This window comes from Papio anubis, chromosome 3, assembly GCF_008728515.1.
Source record: "Papio anubis isolate 15944 chromosome 3, Panubis1.0, whole genome shotgun sequence".
Taxonomy (NCBI): Eukaryota; Metazoa; Chordata; class Mammalia; order Primates; family Cercopithecidae; genus Papio; species Papio anubis.
Window position 1 is genome coordinate 74037806 of NC_044978.1, and position 19585 is coordinate 74057390.

General features: G+C 32.9%; 1 long non-coding RNA gene across 1 annotated transcript in view; it reads left to right on the top strand.

Moving 5' to 3' along the window:
• Positions 1-19585, top strand: part of LOC103884579 — a 42079-nt gene that overhangs the window by 13746 nt on the left and 8748 nt on the right. The window lies entirely within an intron of this gene.

The following is a 19585-nucleotide window of genomic DNA, read 5'->3' on the forward strand; positions in this document are numbered from 1 at the left end:
ATGTTAGCATTTCTGCTCTTTAGGCTTTATCTCACTTTTCCAATAACTACATTTTGTCTTATATGTGTTAAAATCCACATAAAATAAAAATATTGGTGACAATATTTCTTCTTGATTTAAAATATGCATTACACTTTTTATAATGATTACTTCTCTAAAACACAAAATTTCTTATTGTATGAGTGTGTATAACTTAGAACTTGTGTGTCCACTAGAGTAAATATCCAAAGATTCATTCTAGTTTGAAAAATACTGCTCTAAGTAAATACACCAAGTCATGAAGAAAATAATTCAATTCAACTACTTTCTGTCTAATAGTTCTTCCTTATTTAGTTAAACTGATATGCAAGGACTCCCTCCAGTGATTGCTTGCCTCATGATAGATACAGTAGTTCTGTTTCTTTGTCTAGTTTTCCAATAATTTTAATATTGAAAATAACCCTGCCATATATTATCTTCTTATAATATGTTATATCATTTTTAGGTAAATTATGCTTTAAATATTGTAAATATTTATTATCAAATACTATAAAATTTTAAAACTTTAATAATTTGCATTATTTTCTTCCTTTGAAGGACATCACAGTGACCTATTATCATTTAGAGAAATACAGTGGGTAACATGGGTAACATGCTTAGTAGATACAAAACTCTTTACTAAGAGCCAAAGTGATTAAGATCCATTAGGTTTCTAAACATATGTAATAGTATGGAATTACTAAACAAAGAAAACCCTTTAGATTTTTAGATATATTTCTTACACTCAGTGTAAGAAGAGGTAGTATGATTGTCATAACTGTGTTGTTACGGGAAGGTAGAGAACCAGTAGAATAAAGGAGGTCAGAAGTTCAGAGACATTTGTAGGGGACCACGTACATCCCAATTCATGGTCCTTCTCTCTCTGAGTTGACTGCTTTATTTTCCTGCACGTTGTAAGAGCAGGTTAGGATGGTAGTTATTATAACACATTTTGGTAAATAGTCTAACATATTTTTACATTCCTAGGAAAATTGCCATATCTTTGAGCATCGTTTTGTATGTGACTGTGTTTATCATTCAAATGTTGGAGGTACACAAGCATATAATAAAATGTCCCCAGAATGCAAGGACTGAGAATTTAAAGGCCAGTGAAATTGCACAGGAAAGAGTGTGAGAGGAGAAAGGATATATATGCATGAATATATACTTTATATGAACTTATATAAACTAGATGAAGAGGTTTGGAAATTTGATAGCATTAGGTTTTAGAAAATTACTTAAATGTAAAGCCCTGAGACAATTAGCTCATCATTTAAAAGAAAAAGTCCATTCTACTTAAGTACATTGAGTATGTTTTTCTGAAATTCCATTACTAATTCTTTACTAGTGTTAAAATGTTCATGACTGGTTGCTATCTAGATTTTTTGTAAATAAGACAACACGATTTTATTTTAATTGCCTGTTTCAGTTGTGTTTGCTGCTCTCTGGCTCTGAGAGAAACATGTTTTATTCAGTTTTACTTTCAGTCAATACATTATGTCTCCCATAACATATTGTGGTGCTTCCATTTATTGATAATTCAGCACATGCTGGCCACTCTAATTTTTCCACTGGGCTCTAGCATGGAATTAACAGTCTTATTTCCTTCTAAACATGTACCTTTTGTTTAAAGAATAAATAAAATTTTGACAAAAAATATTTGTTATTTTCCCTTTAATGTGGTTTACATTTGCTGTGTGGCTTTTCTGCACCAGGAATCACAACAAAATTCACAGTGACTATTGTTTTTTCTTAAATATCTTCCTCTAGACAGGTACTTAATAATTAGGCTTACTGGGCTAGAATGAAGGTGTTAACACTGTACAATGTTTCTAGAATTAACTGAATATTTGTTGAATGAATGAATGAGTGAATTGTATTAGTCTGTTCTCATGATGCTAATAAAGACATACCCGACTAATTTATAAAGGAAAGAGGTTTGATTGACTCACAGTTCCACATGGCTGGGGAGGCCTCACAATCATGAAAGAAGGCAAATGAGGAGCAAAGTCATATCTTACAGAAGGGCAGGCAAGAGAGCTTGTGTAGGGGAACTGCCCTTTACAAAACCATCAGATCTCTTGAGACTTATTCACTGTCAGGAGAACAATACGGGAAAGACCTGCCCCCGTGATTCAGTTACCTCACACCAGGTCCCTCCCACGACACATGGGAATTATGGGAGATAAGATTTGGGTGGGGGCACAGCCAAACCATATCATGAATGGATAGGTGAATAAAGTACTTTATCCTGACAAACTACAAGGGTGAAAATTTGCATCTACCTCTTTTCGTTATGTATCTTCTGAAAGTAAAAAAGTTTTAGGGGGTAAAATCGTGCTTAAATCTAATTGTCTACTGACATTGCTGGCTTGTGGAACAACCAACACACAACTGCTGATTTTAAAAGAAATCCTGATGAAAGAAAAGTGTTTTTGTTTGAATTTATGAAATATTAATTCAATCCATCAAAATTTGGGAAGCTCAAGACCAGTTTAAATATATAATACTATTTAAAACTGGGCAGGCCGGACGCAGTGGCTCACACCTGTAATCCTAGCACTTGGGGAGGCAGAGGCGGATGGATCACGAGGTCAGGAGTTCGAGACCAGCCTGGCCAGTGTGGTGAAACCCCGTCTCCACTAAAAACATAAAAATTAGTCAGGTGTGGTGACGTGCACCTGTAGTCCCAGCTACTCGGGAGGCTGAGGCAGGAGAATGGTGTGAACCCAGGAGGCAGTGCTTGCAGTGAGCAAAGATCATGCCATGGCACTCCAGCCTGGGTGACAGAGCAGGACTCCATCTGAAATTATTATTATTATTATTATTATTAAATAAAAATAGGTAAAAGATCTGAACAGACATTTGTTAAAAGAAGTCATATAAATGGCCAACAGGTATATGAAATGGTGCTCAACATCACTAATCACCAGAGAAATGCAAATCAAAATTACAATGGTATATCATCTTACCTCAGTTAAAATGGCATGGATGAAAAAAGATTCTGATGTGAACATGTCAATATTTTTCATTAAAACTTTTCTGAGAATGTAAATTTTGTGAGAATGTAAATTCTGTATTGTGAGAATGCAAATTAGTACAAACACTATGGAGAATAGTGTAGAGACTCCTCAAAAAACTAAACTAAAATAAAATAAAATAAAAATAAAAAATTCATATAATCCAGCACTTCCACTACTGGGTATATATCCAAAAGGAACAAAATCAACATATTGAAAAGATATCTACACTCCCATGTTCACTGCATTATTCATAATAACCAAAATATGGAATCTACCTAAGTTCTTACCAACAGATGAATGGTTAAAGAAAATGTGCTACATATACACAATGAAGTATTATTTGGCCATAAAAAAGACTGACATCCTCCCATTTGCTGCCACATGGATGGAACTAGAGGCTACTATGTTAAGTGAAATAAGCCAAGCACAGAAAGACAAATATTTCATGCTTTCACTCATATGTGGCAAATTAAAAAGTGGGTTTTTTGAAGATAGAGAATAGATTGGTGATTAAAAGAGGCCAGGAAGGATAGGAAGGATGGGAAAATTAAGGGAAACAAAAGAACATAAATGTAGTTATTACTACTTAAATGTATACTTCAAAAGGGTAAAGGTGGTAAATTTTGTATGTATATTTTACCTCAATAAAAAAACAAAATGAAAAAAATATATAAAATTTACAGATCTTTATTCTTTATATGCACTTAAATAAACTCAATGAAGACACTGAAATTTGACCCACTGTTGAGAATACATTTAAAACTGAATAAAATCATAAAGGCATGTAATAGTTCAATAAAACTAGGAAATATAAATAATAATCAACTGGCATGGAAAAAAGAGCAAATATGGAAAGGTAGTAAGAAATTTCTAGTTCATTAAAATCTCAAAATTTATAAATAATTCCATCTGCAACAATTGTTTAACTTGAAACTCTTACAATGTAATCAAAATGCGTACAATCTAAATAAAATTCAGTATGTCACTCTGAGAAGCTATTTTCACTGAGTAGTCTGGGGATTTTCTTCTGGAATAGAGTTCTCTGCAATACAAACCGATAATGTTTTTATGTTTGAAGAAGATTGTATTTCATCAAGCCACGTATGAACAATTTATTTCTGTAGTCATAAGAATTTAATGCAGTACAAAGTCTCATGTACTTAAAATAGTAACTAATAATTGTTCTTTTGGTGGGAAACATGCAAGTGAAGACTGAATTCTTTATGACCTCACAAACTGTGCCTGTTTCCTCCCAGTTGTACCTGCTAAGATTCATGAACACAATAATCAAGCAAGATAAGAATGTTACAAACTATAATTTCATTATATTTTTTATTGAAGATGAAAACAAGGTTTCCCATAAAACAAAGTTATCTTCTTTGAACTTCTTTGAAATCTAGAATCACACTTGTGGAACATAACTAGAAACTATTAATTCCCAATAAACACCATGAATATTTCTGGGCAAATTCTGGAGTATTTAATTCCGTTAAAAACCAACAGTCTTACATTCCAAACAGCAGTGTGTGTGTGTGTGTGTGTGTGTGTGTGTGTAAAACTTCATTTTCAAAGCACTACTGGGCAAGGAGGCAGGTATAATTTATGATTGATTATATAGATTCTTACCTGTTTGCATGCATTAGGTCACTTTGCAATATTTGCAGATGATGCTTTCAGAAAAGTTTTAATGAAAAATATTGACATGTTTGAGGATTCTGATTCTCCAGGGCATTGGGATATAACAGACCAAAACTATTACCATTAAGGCTATTTCTGCGTATGCAAGAATAAAACTTCAAGAATTCACTCCAATTGTGTTCTTACAGGAAGGAAAATTTAAATTCTATGGGGATTGGTAGGAATATATAATATGAAAGCAAGATATTAAAGTAAAAGGTATCAGGTGAAAGATTAAAAAAAAAAAAAAAGGCAAGGACTCATGATAATCAGAAAGGTCTGGTTTTGGTTCTTCCTCTGACAGAATTTTAGGCCATATCCTCTCATTAATATTGCTAGGTCTTCATCTGTAAAATAACTAAGATCCCTTAATGGGCTATAAGGCCTTCTGTGCAACCACAAATTGATTATTTTGTGTGGATGTAACCAAGATAGCACGAAACATATGTTTTACATAACCTAAATTTTAAACTTCCCATTTGAATGCCATAACCTCATATTTTCTCTCCAGTATCCCAACTCCAACAATTTTTACCTCACTGGCCCTCATCACTGAAATGTTCTCATTTCCTGATTAATTCACTATAGATTTAATACCTGCTTTACACCTTCAATCGCCACCCTTCTCTCACAGGGCAAAACTCCATTCCATTTAAATGTAACTCTCCAGTTACTCTATATGCAACTTCAGTTACTGAAATGTATTAGAGAAAACAAACAATTATATGTTGGTTCAATTTAGAGTGATTACTTTTTTACCTGAAAAAGATGTTTGGTCTGGGGTGCTTGGTCACCCTACACGATTATCCTAGGGTAGGTGTCTACCAAACAACTGATTTATGTGTAACCCTAGGGGTACACAAAGACATTCCTAGCAAGGGCATAGTTTTAAGCCAATCAATGTCAGAATCCTCAATTTGCCTACGTACTTCTTTCTATACATTATCTGCTTGAGAAGGCCTGAGATCCTGACATCCTACTGGTCTCTTTTTCCACTTTCTCTTTAATGATCACCCTTTTCCCAATTTACGAAAGACACGTTATTTCTCATCAGGCCAAATTTTATCATGCTGAAGGTTTATCATCTCTGTGCTGCAAAACAAAAGTTTCAAAATGTTGTTGATAGAATACACTGACTGTAAAGATGAGGCAACATATTCTGTTACAAGTCAATTGGCTTTAATTACTGCTTTCAACAAAAATAATTGAACATCCTCAATCATGCACTAGAGGGAAAACATAGTAACCATGAGAAAGCACTCCTTTAACATTCACAATATTTATGCTGTTTTCCTCGTACAATTATTTCACTAGATTTACTGCACGCACAAATATTCATAATGTGGGCCAGGCGCGGCCGCTCATGCCTGTAATCCTAGCACTTTGGGAGGCTGAGAAGGGCAGATTACCTGAGGTCGGGAGTTCAAGACCAGCCTGGTCAACATGGGGAAACCCCATCTTTACTAAAAATACTAAAAATTAGCCAGGTGCAGTGGCGTGTGCCTGTAATCCTAGCTACTCTGGAGGCTGAGGCACGAGAATCGCTTGAACCCCGGAGTCGGAGGTTGCCGTGAGCCCAGATCACGCTACTGCACTCCAGCCTGGGCTACAGAATAAGACTTCATCTCCAAAGAAAAAAAAATTCATAATGTGACTTACACATGGAAATCTGTTGTCTCTTTGTATTCTCAAATAACTCTAGAAGAAACTAGTACCTTGAAATTTGATGTGTTCTATTTTCTTTTTCTGTAAAATTATAAGCCTTAAAAATTCTCCTAGACTGAAGTGGCATTACTAATAGTATGATTTTTGATCAAAATGCAATAATCTGCAAACTTTCAAAAGGAATTAGTAAACATAAAATGCTTTATTTGAAATGAGTCTCTTAAAGAGGCTAAATAAGGATTTTTTAAATAAGTGTATATTTTCATGAATGAATTTGACACACTACAAAGACAAGTTCAGCATCAATTTTCTTTCGATGATTTGTTTTTATAAATGTAAATGCTAAAAACCTTGTTTTTCTAGCTAATATGTCAGAGTAGAAGTTTTCTTTTAATATTCTTTTTCAATTCTTTTAACTTCTTCAAAATAGATGCTTAAAAAGCCCACATGGCTATCTCTCATTAAAACAAACAAAACAAAATAAAAAGCCTTTAAAGATCTATCAGCTAAAAAGTCTATCAGGTCTGGTGCTGTTTCAGGCAAAAAAAAATTATAAACTTCTTGCTGTGTAAGAGGATGTATTACCCAGTCATTAAGTTTGTCTCGTAATAAGTTTCAGGAAAGAACACAAAATAGCTTTTCCATACTTATCAAATAACGACACTGCATGTAAGAGTTTCACATAATGACACCTCATTTAAACTCATACATTTATAAAAGGTTGAAAAAATCAACTATTACAACTTACCAAGTCATTATTTTTATAATATTCTTTTATTGAAGGTCATAGATCAATTAATAGATTGATAAACGATATATAACAGGGGAATAAGCATATAGATACATAGATATAGTCATCAAAACAGTGGAGATGTAAGATTTGATTCAATTAACTTCTTCAATTTATCTGCCATCAAACCTAATTAGCAAAGGCAATCTTTATGTCAACTTACCACCCAAATCAGGCTTATTTTAGCTCAAAGACCATCCACATTACTAAGTTAAAAAATATTTTGTGTAATAGCATTAAAACTATTCTAAAATAAAAGATGCATCTTTTAAAATAGATTACAAACAAAGTTATCAGAATTGAAATCAAATGGATGTAATTTAATTATCTTTTGAAAAATAAGTTATAAGAAGATAAATATATATGCTATTTTTATTATTTACTTTGTAATAATAAATGCTAGAATATTTTCATGTACCAGGGCAAGGAATATGCTAAAACTTATAGTATTCTTGTGGTAAATGTGTGCCTGTCTGTCTGGTTTTGGGCCTTCAAAAGTGATTAACAACAATATTGTAAAAACTCAAAAATTACTACATTAATTTCTATGTAGTTAAAATAAATATATCCACTGTTAAAACACAATGTTTGACACGTAAAACATATTTTTATTTTTGTTACTAGGTTTTAAAAATATTAAATATTTTATAAGGTGGAAACATAATAATTGACTCTGGATAATGTTGTGATATAACAAAATAAGTTTTACACATCTTACTATACAAAATTGTAACTTTTTTTCAAGTGGATTTTGTTCATTGTATCTTGCAAAATTTAGAAGTCTTAGGAAATATTCAAATTCAACTGTAAAGAATGAACATCATTAAGTGCTTAAGCTGTTAGAAGGTGCTTTTAACTCCAGTTAAAGTGTTCTTGGGATGAATTTTGAGGCTATCTGCAATATTTTTAAATATATGAAAAGGAAGTCATTTTTAAGAGTAAATATTTCATACAATTTTCTCTTTGATTTGCTCTCAGTGAACCTTTCTTCAAGTGCAATGAATTATTGGGCAATAATTCAGAGATAGAAGATATACTAATAAACAATTGTGATTCATCACCACATTCTTCAAATTCCTGAATAAACAATTTTCCAATATAAGCTAAAACACAGGCTTAACAAAAATAACTCTTAAATTATGTATCATCTATTTGTCCAAACTTGTCTTATCTATCTAATCATTTATCTGGTACACACACACACACATCACACAGGGAAAAATAAAAATCTGATGTGTTTATGATACCTTGAATAATGATTAAAAGAGGCTACCCTGAAATCAGTATAATGATTAATCCTTTTTCCACTCTTGCATATACTCCAAACAGTTTCTCACCTTGGGAAAATATACCACGATAGGACTCAACTGAAATAAAAGTTATGGCTTTCTTTTACTGAGTGGCAGAAAGACTGCCATGAATACAGGCAAGCACTTAAGAGATTTTTAATAAATAGAACCTATGTTAAATAGGGATCTGGACAAGTAAGTCTCTTAAAATTCTCATCTTAGTTTTGCTTCTCTAGAGGTAGAACCTGAGAATGAGATTCTCAAGAGATTGATTGAGGAAGAGCTTGAGAACAGGCCATAGGGAGGCAGAATGGGGCAGGGCAAAAAGCCAAGGAAGAAAGGAATATCAGCCAGGAAGCAGCTTCAGTCTTTCCTGAAAGGAACTCTGGAATGAGTTGCTTCAGTCATTGGCCTGGATGGCTCTTGGGAGTCGCAGGTATATCTGTGCAGCTACCAGGGCAATAAGGCTTCTGTTTGGCCTAGGTTATAGGTGACACATTAGAAAAGGAGACAGGTGTGAGGTATTAGCAGAAAAAACTTCCACAATTGGTGGATGGGCGTACCTTCTGGTAAACATGATTAAGACAGGACACCTCCAGATCCACTACAACTACTCATAACCCTAATCCATTGCCATTTCAAGAATTAGTAGTCACCCCAATGTGTAGTTCATTGCTCATGGACTTGACTGTGGCAGTTCTCCCATTTTTCTTCCACATCAGTTTTTCCTTCTACTTGATAAGGCCTATCACATCCTCACTTGCTATTATATTCCCATCTTAAACTGAAAATATCAAATAAAATAAAAGTATTGTAGGGAGGGAAAGCAAACCCTTATTAGGTGCAGGTTTCCTTCTGTAAGAGAGACTCAGTGGCCTCTCCAGAATGAAAAAGGTCTCCAGGAATGGTAGGGGATCTGTTGTTCAACGTCAGTCTACTGCTGGGAGGTCAGGCATTCAACAATAGCAAGGGGAAGATCACCCTTGTGAGAGAGAGTCCATGCATGAAACCTCTGTACCGAAAACATACCCAGTCTTTTCAGAGATCATTTCTGTGGAAACTACTAGAAGACTCAACTGAAGCGTAAGTTCCTCTAGAGCTCTACTTTTACTTATACAAGTCTAATGAGCAGGGATGGGAGGACTACCAACAGAAAGATCACTTAAATTGGCTAGTGAAGTTTTTGTTTGGTTTTGTTCTTCATTTTGCACAACATTGGCAGCTTGACTTTGAACTTAAAACTTATATAAAGATTGGCTTGATTCTGTATTTTTTCACACCTGAAGCAAATTTTCTCCATCATCTAGACAAATTTCCTCTTTCCCCTTCTATATATGGAAGGTTTATTTCCTCTCTACCCTAAGACTGAGGATGCAAAATTTGAGGTCTCATTTTTGTGGATTTCTCTTATTAGACATCGTTCAAGTTTTTCTAAGAGTAAAATTCCCAAGTTGTATTCACATGTTCAACTCTGTTACTATCATTTATTTAACAAAATTACTCTACCAACTTGCAGTTCATATATACCAGGAGAGTATAAAAGTTTCAATTGCTTCACATTTTTGTCGACACATAACATTGTCATACTTCTTAATTCTCCCTTATCTAGTTTGTGTAAATTTGAATTCATTTTAATCAAATTTGAATTTCCATGATTATTAATAAATTTAAACATCTTTTCATGTGTTTATCAGCCATTTTCATGAAATTTTCCTTGCCTTTTTTAGTCTCATTAATTTATGCATAATTATATTGTATTATTTATCTAATAACTCCAATATCTGATGTTCTTGGTGGTCTAAATCTTTTTTTATTATTATTGTTTTCCCTTTTCCTTCCTGCTGACTTTTACTCATGGTGTCTTGTTTCCTAACATGTTTGGTACATTTGGTTTTGAAGTTTATCTATCAAAATACATAGGAGTGTTTTTCACCAGAGTGAATATGAATTCTACCCTACTGTTCAATCAATACTTACAAATGACCTGGAATATTTTTAGCCTTTCTGTGGGCTTCAGTTTATTCACAGAATCTTTGGAGGACGTTTCTCACTTTGTCATGCCTTTAGAATCTTTTGTTTTCCCTCACTAACATTAACATGGGCTTGTGCCCTCATGGCAGGCACAATGCACGATATCCTTTTCTTCTCCCTTGTTTCTTCCTTATTGCCCTCTGCTTATGGTTCAGCTCACAGTTGTGTCTGTTTGTTGCCCCTGAATCTTCAATCTTCTCTTAATTTTAGTGAACATATTAATGTAAAACATAAATGTTACTGTAATTTATTCCAGATCTTAGTAGTTTCAGTGGTAATCTCTGTAGCATACCTAGTCCACCATACTTTTGGAAGGAAGGATCAGTCCCTACCTAGGTACTATTTGATTCTTAAATTAAGGCTTCAATTCAGTCTCTGCCCAAGATTTAAATCAACACCTTTCCAACTAAGAGACTTGAAAAATAATTTAGTAGGTTTTAAACAGATGCACCAAATATAGATAGAAAATGCATCTTTTGAATTTGTTAAAATTATACGAACACAACATTTTAATAAAGCTTCTAAAACGCATGTTTATTTGGTCCTGGTAACAAAATTTGGAAGTTGCTACTCTAAGTTATCCTTAAAAGCCAGTCATATAACGTCTTTTTGACCTCTTCAGTGGTAAGTAGTTTCCTCCCTGAAATGCTATGATACTTCATACAATAATGTTTATATTATATCCCTTCTTTATTTCATTTATTCAACATTTATTTTATTCATAAAGTATGCCAGAAAGTAAGCATTTTAGGCATCTTATTTAAATCAAAATAACGAGCTGCAATTTGAGTATTGTATGACCCATTTTACAGATGAAGCATTGACATCCAGGAGACGATTAGTAACTTTTCTACAGTCGTACATTTATTGTGCCCTCTGAATCAACCAATCAGCCCTTGGTTGATTCAGGATTCTACTCCATCTGTCCCACATCTAAAAACCTATGTTCTTATCTTCCTCACTCTGTGATGCCTTTTTGTAACTCTAAACAGTGGTTCTTGACTTCATTTTTTCTGCTAAACTATGACTTACAGTGAACAGTGTACAGTGCCTATAGTCATGAGTGCATTATTTATACAAATATTAATGCACAATTGCCAATGAGCTGGATAAACAGATGAGAGTATATTCCCTCTACTAACTAAAGCATGCAGAAAGTATATTTTAGTGGTAACTTAAAATATACATCATCCCCCAAACTTGGATACCTTAGCTCATATTAAAATGTTTTTATAATACTTCTGTCAACTCTTGAGACGTACTCTAATGTATCAGTAAAGACCATGATTGACAACCAATATTGTACATATTTATCATAATTTCATTTTTATTTTTGAAGTTATATTTGATATATATATTACTTTAAGCCTTTAAAATAAATTTTAAAACTGAATGAATATTGCTGGCCTAGACTGAGAGTAGACTGTCTTTCATATGTAAACAACATGTGTAGTGGTAAATAAGTTGATCTGCATTTTTAGTGTACCTAAGCACCCTGAGGCATTCCGTAAACCCCGACCACCAAAATTTTTTTTTTAATATTTGAAAAAAAACAGAGACATCTGTCAGGCACAACATATACTAGTATTGTTAAGTTTGGAGACCTCAATACATACTAATGAAACACTAGGATGTTTCTTTTGGTCTTGTAACGTCGTGAAATAAATTACCAAGACACTCAAAGTGTCATGAATGAAAAAGTTTGGGAACTTCTAATGCAGAGTCTGGAAACAACCTCTCTGAGTTCAAACAGAAGATCCGCCAGTTGTTAAGATGCCTAGTATATAATGAGTGCAGTAGTCTCCCCTCACTGCCAGGGGATACTTCCTTAGCAGACGCCGTAAACCTTGGATAGTACTGAACTCTATATATACTATACTTTTTCCTATACATACATACATACGTGCCTATAATAAAGTTTAATTTATCAATTAGACACAGTAAAGTTTTAACAAAAATAACAAATAATAAAATAGACAATTATACAAATATACTGTAATATAAGTTATGTGGATGTAGTCTGTCTCCTTCTCTTATTGTACTGCACCTACCCTTGTGATTATGGGAGATGACAAAATACCTATGTGATAAGGCAAAGTGAGGTGAATGACATAGGTCTTGTGACATAGCGGTAGACTACCATTTATCCTTCTGACGACATGTCAGAAGGAAAATCATCTGCTTCAGGTGATCTTGGATCATTGAGCCATAAGGATGTCGATGGCTGGATCTCAGAAGTAGATGACATTGATGGCTAAAGGGCGGGTAGTGTATATAGCATAGATACACTAGACAAAGGGATAATTCACATCCAGGGACAAGATGAAGCAGGGCAGCACAATGTTTCATCACACTCCTCAGAATGACATGCAGTTTAAAACTTATGAATTGTTTATTTCAGATATTTTCCATTTATTAATATTTTCAGACAGCAGTTAGAATCAGGTAAGTGAAAATGGAAAATGAAACCATATTAAGGGTGGGGCTACTATACTATAAAACTGTTGAATAACCTTAATAAGTAAATCATTATGTCTTCAGCACTTACCTTAGAAGTTGGCATATGATGAACATTTGATAAATATTTGGTGACTGAAATTCATTCATAATTGAATAAACCCTCCCACAATAAATCATTTCTTCATAAGGAAGAAAAGTACCACCTCGGTTTTATTTTTCAAATTACTTTCACAAATATCTGAGGGCTATAGTCCTTCCTGAATGTATGTTGAGAAAACTTAAACCTATAGGCAGAAACTCAGACATCTCACAGGTATGTAATGTGACGTGTCAGGAAGAAATAAATGGAACACACCAAATTCTGGTTATAATGATCAGTAACATTCTTGGAATGAAAAGGAGAAAGATATCAAAGGTCTGTGATTAAATTAACTTCAAAAAAGACACTTAATCTTTTTTTCTTTACATTACATTCATATTTCAGCCATACACTTTCATTCAGAGGTAATCCTTCTCAGAGGATATCATTAGCTAGCCTGTCAGCACACAACTAACCAGAAATCACCTTGAACTGATTTGCATCATATCCATATTTAATATTGAGATTTTTTTCAAACCTGTTTGAGTTTGCCATCAATGAACTGGGAACATTTTTCTGGAAGGCTGAGGCACTTGATGAATAATTACCTCTTTTAAAAAGATTTATTTTTTAGGTAATAAAAAGAGATCCAAAAAAGTCTTTTGTTAAATAAGTTGTCTAATAGTCTGTCCTTTAATATGCCCTGTATTTTCTGTAAATTGAGAGATGGATATAGAGATTAGATCAGTTTCAGTTTCAATATAGAAGTAAGACTGCTTCAAATAAGGGAATTATCTTGTCTTCTTCCATAAGGAGACACTTAAAGTCTGTCTTTGTGTGATTTTAGCAGCGATCAATGATCAATGCCTATATGCATTAATTCATTAGGGATTGTGAAATAGTGATATTGCAAGTATTTCTTTATTTAATAGCTAGAATACCTCTATAAAGAGAAACTTCCCTTCTATTTGGTTACTCAGAGGTAGAATTCATTAAGGAAAGGTGAAAGAAACTTAGTTCTTTTTACCTATTAATTTTCAAAACAGAGTGTTAGAAAACTAGCATTCTCCAACTGTAAGCAATTACTTGTTTTTTTTTGTTTGTTTTATTATCCTTTTGATTTAATACATTTAAATATATACATGTATATATATGCACACATACATAAACCTATTGAAGATATTGTATTATATTATTGATGCTCAAATTATTCTAACTTTGGTGGGAAGCTGTTCATCTTACTATTAGTATAACAAAATGTTTCCATTTAGTCTTGTCAATTTTCTGGCCTAGGTCTGGTTTTAGTTACTTTGCCAAAGAGCCCTAACTGCTGTTAAAGGTAAAGGCATTTCATGGCTATGAACTGTGCTGTAGGGATGCTCATTGTTTTAATATAAAATATATTACCAGCTTTGGCCTCATACTTGTACTTCCAAAGCAAACAGGAAGACACAGTGTTTCATTTCTGTCTCATATTTTGTTATCTCCTTTCTCCTATACAAAGAGGTGATCAAAGACACTGCGGATAACAGAAGAGCTCATATGGATGACTTATTTACCATATCTCATGATATGAATACAACAGTCTTAGAATAATAATGTCAATGTGATTATTGATAAAATCTTGGATTTTTTGGTAGTTCATCTTCTTCTTAAGATGTATCTCGTATGGATGTAGAGAAGAATTGCTTTGCCTACAAGGCCCTTGGAATAGTACTTTACTGTGTTATTATACCTCTAACTGGATATATATTTAGATCTATTGTATATCTTGTTTTTAGTATTTATAGATTACTTTTTAAAATTTAACTTAAAAATCACAGAAAAAAGTTGCATGTTTTCAAATAAAAATTCACTAAAAAAGAATATTTAAAGAAGTCTAGTTTTTATCTATGCCCTCCCTTTTACTTGATCTTTGCAAAGCTATAAATAATAAATCAATATAAATCAAAATTTATTCATCAAAAAAAGTTTATGTGTGTATATATGGGTATGTATGAATATATGTGTATATGTGCATACATATTCACACACACCACTTACATCTTAGTATTGGTTGCATATAAGTGTTGGGGTTATCATGAGATAATGGAAAATGAATTATTTGAGCCCTTCTATTATTCTCAGTGTTGTTGAAAAACTCTTAGTATGGGAGAAAGGATATATAAATGTGAGACATAAATAAATGTAAGTATATATATGTGTGTGTGTGTGCATGTATTCTTTACACACCCCTCTTTTCTTAGGTAAATGTTATTATACACCACACACTCTTGATTTTCTTTTTCTTAACAATACGCTGGAGATTGATCCATTGAGGCATAGAGAGACATGGGACATGGTGTACGTTTAGCTTTGTTAGACGATGCAAATTTTTATTTTAATAAATGAGTTAAGTGGTTTACATTTATTGATATAGCTGTTATGAATAGCTTGAGTTCTGTCATATTTTGCACATATGTAGGAATAAATGCGCACACACACACATCTTTTATATCAATTTATTTGTCCTATTTTCACTTCTTGCTTAATTTGGATTTGACCAACAAATTTGTTGTTTTTTTATTTCAATGCAGAATGTGTCCACACTAGACACTTCTGTTAGTTAGCTCTGAGGTTCATACATCCAGATCCCTCCAGCTTCTACAAATTTTAGGCTAAATTTAATGAAAAGAAATACATAAATCCCTTTTTAGCTCTAGCAGGTCTTCTAAGGTTGATGTGCAATGATTTCCAGTGGGCATCCTTAGGGATTTCGTGTTCTATTCTTGGTGTTTCACACACCCTCTTTCTTTCCTTCGCTTCCTCCTCTACAAATGCTGGTACTACATGAATCTCTTACCTATATGTAGTTTGGGCCTACCCACTCATTTTGTGGATTTCACTAAAATGCCTGCTCACCTGATTGTTGTATAGATATAGTCTATGATTTTTAGTTTCTCTAAAGTAATTGCTGTTTATGTTTGTAAGAAAATCAGAGAGACATGCTGCTGACAACATATTCTGAGAATTTTTTTTTTCTTTCTGAGATAGTATCTTGCTGTCACTCAGGCTAGAGTACAATAGAGCAATCACAGCTCACTGTGACCCCGACCTCCCGGGCTCAAGTGAGTCTCTTAACACGCTCAGCCTCCTGAAAAGCGAGAACCACAGGCATGGGCCATCACACTTGACTATTTTTTGTATTTTTTGTGGACACAGGGTTTTACTATGTTACCCAAACTGGTCTTGAACTCCGGGACTCAAGCGATCTGCCCTCCTGGCCTCCCAAAGTGCTGGAATTACAGGTGTGAGCAACCATGATCAGCCCACAACATTTGTTATAACTTAATTTTTCAAGGGGAAATACACATGTTAAAAATATCTGTTCTTAATTACAAGTCCTTTACTTTTTTGAAAATAGATGTTAAGTCATTTTATGAATGTACAATATTGAGATTAGAGATGGGGTGCCTTGAGGGTTTTTTAATTTGTTGAATATTAAATTCAGCGAGTGGCTATTAAGCCCCTGGATGTTTTCTCAGACTTAGGCTGTTTTTCCCCAGACTTTCTCTTACTGCATAAAACCAGAGAGATTTAGTCTTCCTACTGTCTTTGATGGCTTTCCTCATCCTTTCCTTTGCTGAGGGCCCTCTTTTCCATTGTCTTATCCTTTTCCCCAGCTTTCTCCTTTCTGTCGTCACTAAAGTTAAGAACAAATCTAATTATAATGATTTTCCTATTCAGTACATTAAAAAAACTAAGGATAACAAAGTAATAAACACGAGAAAGCAGGAAAGGTTATGGGACTTTCTAAAATTTACTACAGTAGTCCCTGTCTATTGTTTCTCACTTCCTCATAAAAGATAATTGAAAACCCCGTTTGAGTTCATTTATTCACTAAACAAATATCAATCGAACATGTATTATATGTCAGCACTGTGCTTGATTCTAAACTCACAAAATGCATAGTGTGTTCTCTGTGGATGATACTCTCAATTCTATTTTCATCCTCTCTTTCTGATTTTTGCTTCAGCTGCAATCATAGTCAAAACACGTGTTTTACATAGAACTCACCTGTAAGATTACCTTAAAGTTTGTTATTTTGCCATATCACTTTCCTTTTCTCTTGCTGCTCTTTTCAAATATTTATTCACAGTATTTTTCTTCTATAATTTAAGTGTAGGCTACTGAGGGAGGCATAATATCAATGGCTTATGTTGTTGAATACCTGAATCAATACTGCTGACTGTGACTGACACGGACTAGAATTAGTAGGACCCTAACTTTGGCCTTCAGCTTTAGCTTTTTACTGGGAGTTACTCAAACCAATTATTTAGTCACTAAGTTTTTAAAAATTGCTGAACATGTACAAGATTCTGGATGCTAAATTTATGCTTTGAAGATACATAAAGAAAAATCCTTGATCACAGAGAATATTCTGGAGAGAAAGATAAATACATACATATTTACATACACATGCACATAACAATACAATAAGAATAATTTTAAAATTTGGCTTCTGAGGATTTGTGTGATATGTAGACAGAAATGTCAAAAGATAAAATTATGTCTTTCTTAGCTCACTTTGAGTTTATATACTCAACTCTTGATCTACAAGTTAGCAGTCATCCGTCCAATTCAAAATTAAATTCGCATATGCCAACTCAGAGTAGCAATCTTCTGTTCAACTAAAACTCCATCTATAGTCTCTTTCTCTTCCCAAGTGGTACATTTTGCTCATTTACCTTGACTTGTCTTGCTTTGACTCTGTTTCCTTGGGTCACTAGTCTCTACCAATGTTCACCAGACTGCAGATTACTCTCTCTTCTCCATCTTTTTTTCTTTCGGGAAGAATCATTAACAACCACTATCCTTACAAAGAAGAAATGATCTTGGAATCACAACCTCATTGATCTTAATTATAAAATCCTGGTCCTCTTTTCATGAAATCTCTTGTAGCACACACATACATTATTTATGTTTCCTTCTCCCATCTTTTTATCTCTTAAAACACATAATTTATCAAGCAAAATAATATATAAAAAGCTATTTTTCATTTAAATGTCTTATCCAAATATTTTAACTAACTTGTGCTTTTTATTTTACCTATTTTATTTGCAGAAAAATATATTATCAGTATGAAAATAAACGCGTTTGAAGGATATTATATAATTGTGTTCCCTATTTAATATCAATGTAATGCTTGAAAATTTTTCGTACTATTGAATAATGATCTTATTTTAATATCTTTATGTTTAAGGCCATCCTTTGATGTCAAGAACTTTGAAAGTAAATTACTCATGTACCATTAAAGTATGCCTTTATGGTAATTCTCTACCTTTAGAAAAGATGCTCAACTTGCAACAAAAAACTCAGAGTGGAATTTGGGTTTGACATCTGACCATTATATGACCTTGGCAATTTTATTAAACTCTTGTGTCAGAATTATCACCTAGGAAGAAAGAATACATGAAGATTTTTATTTTTATTGGTCTGCTGAAGTGACTAGATGAAATTATTTATTTTAAATCACTTTACAGATACTATTATGTTTTCTTTGTTTATATTTTGAATATGACACATACATACATGCACACATATAATTTCTATCCTTAAAATTATATAAATATATAGTTTATATTAAATTTATATTAAAAATTAAATCCCCATATTAATAGCTGTAAACCATGACAACCAGTAATTATTTATATTATAATAATAATAAGGTAAACAGTAAAATGAGATTCTCTTTTGAACTGATGTAAATACCTGTTACAGACAATACTGTATTAAGAAACTTTATATAATAGTCAAATTAGAAAACATTTTCCAACCAGATAAAAATATCTTTCTCTTTTGAGAAGTTAGGCTTTTGCAATAAAAAAAACATATTAAATATAATTTTTGTGTTATTACATTACCTATTAAAACAACTATGCTTTAATAAACATCAAAGAAAGCAGTCTAATTTTTCATTTGAATTTTTGTTTGCAAAGATAATTACTCAAAAGCTTAGAGTCCCAATTATTATCTTGTCCTGCATGAAGTGATAAAAGATAAATTCAAGTTATGCCATCATTATCTTTCTGTATTTTTACTGGTAATGACATTTTTCCTCATAAGTACAATTCTATAATTGACTTTCATTTAATGAATTATGTGTTTTACTAATATTCTTGGTATGCAGCTGAGAAAGGAAGAAGTAGAAATCAACATGGCACTTCTATCTCATATGTGACGGATATATTCATTATGTTTAAACATTCATAATGCATATAACCTTAAGTGAGATGTTCTTACTCCTCAACTTGTAGTCATATAGGTACACATATAGAATAAAAGTCAACCAAATACATATTGCATTATGTTCTCTTAAAACTAAAAACATGCCACTATGTTTTAAATAACACAGCATGTATTTTAATATTTAACATTAAGGGAGATTACAAATTATGTTTCCACAATTTGTTATTCATTACTCTTAAAACACATTTCTTCTGCTGCCATTTTTATTATTTCTACTTCCCCTCGTCTGTAAAATCTCTGCCATTCATAGTGTTTCTCTATGTTA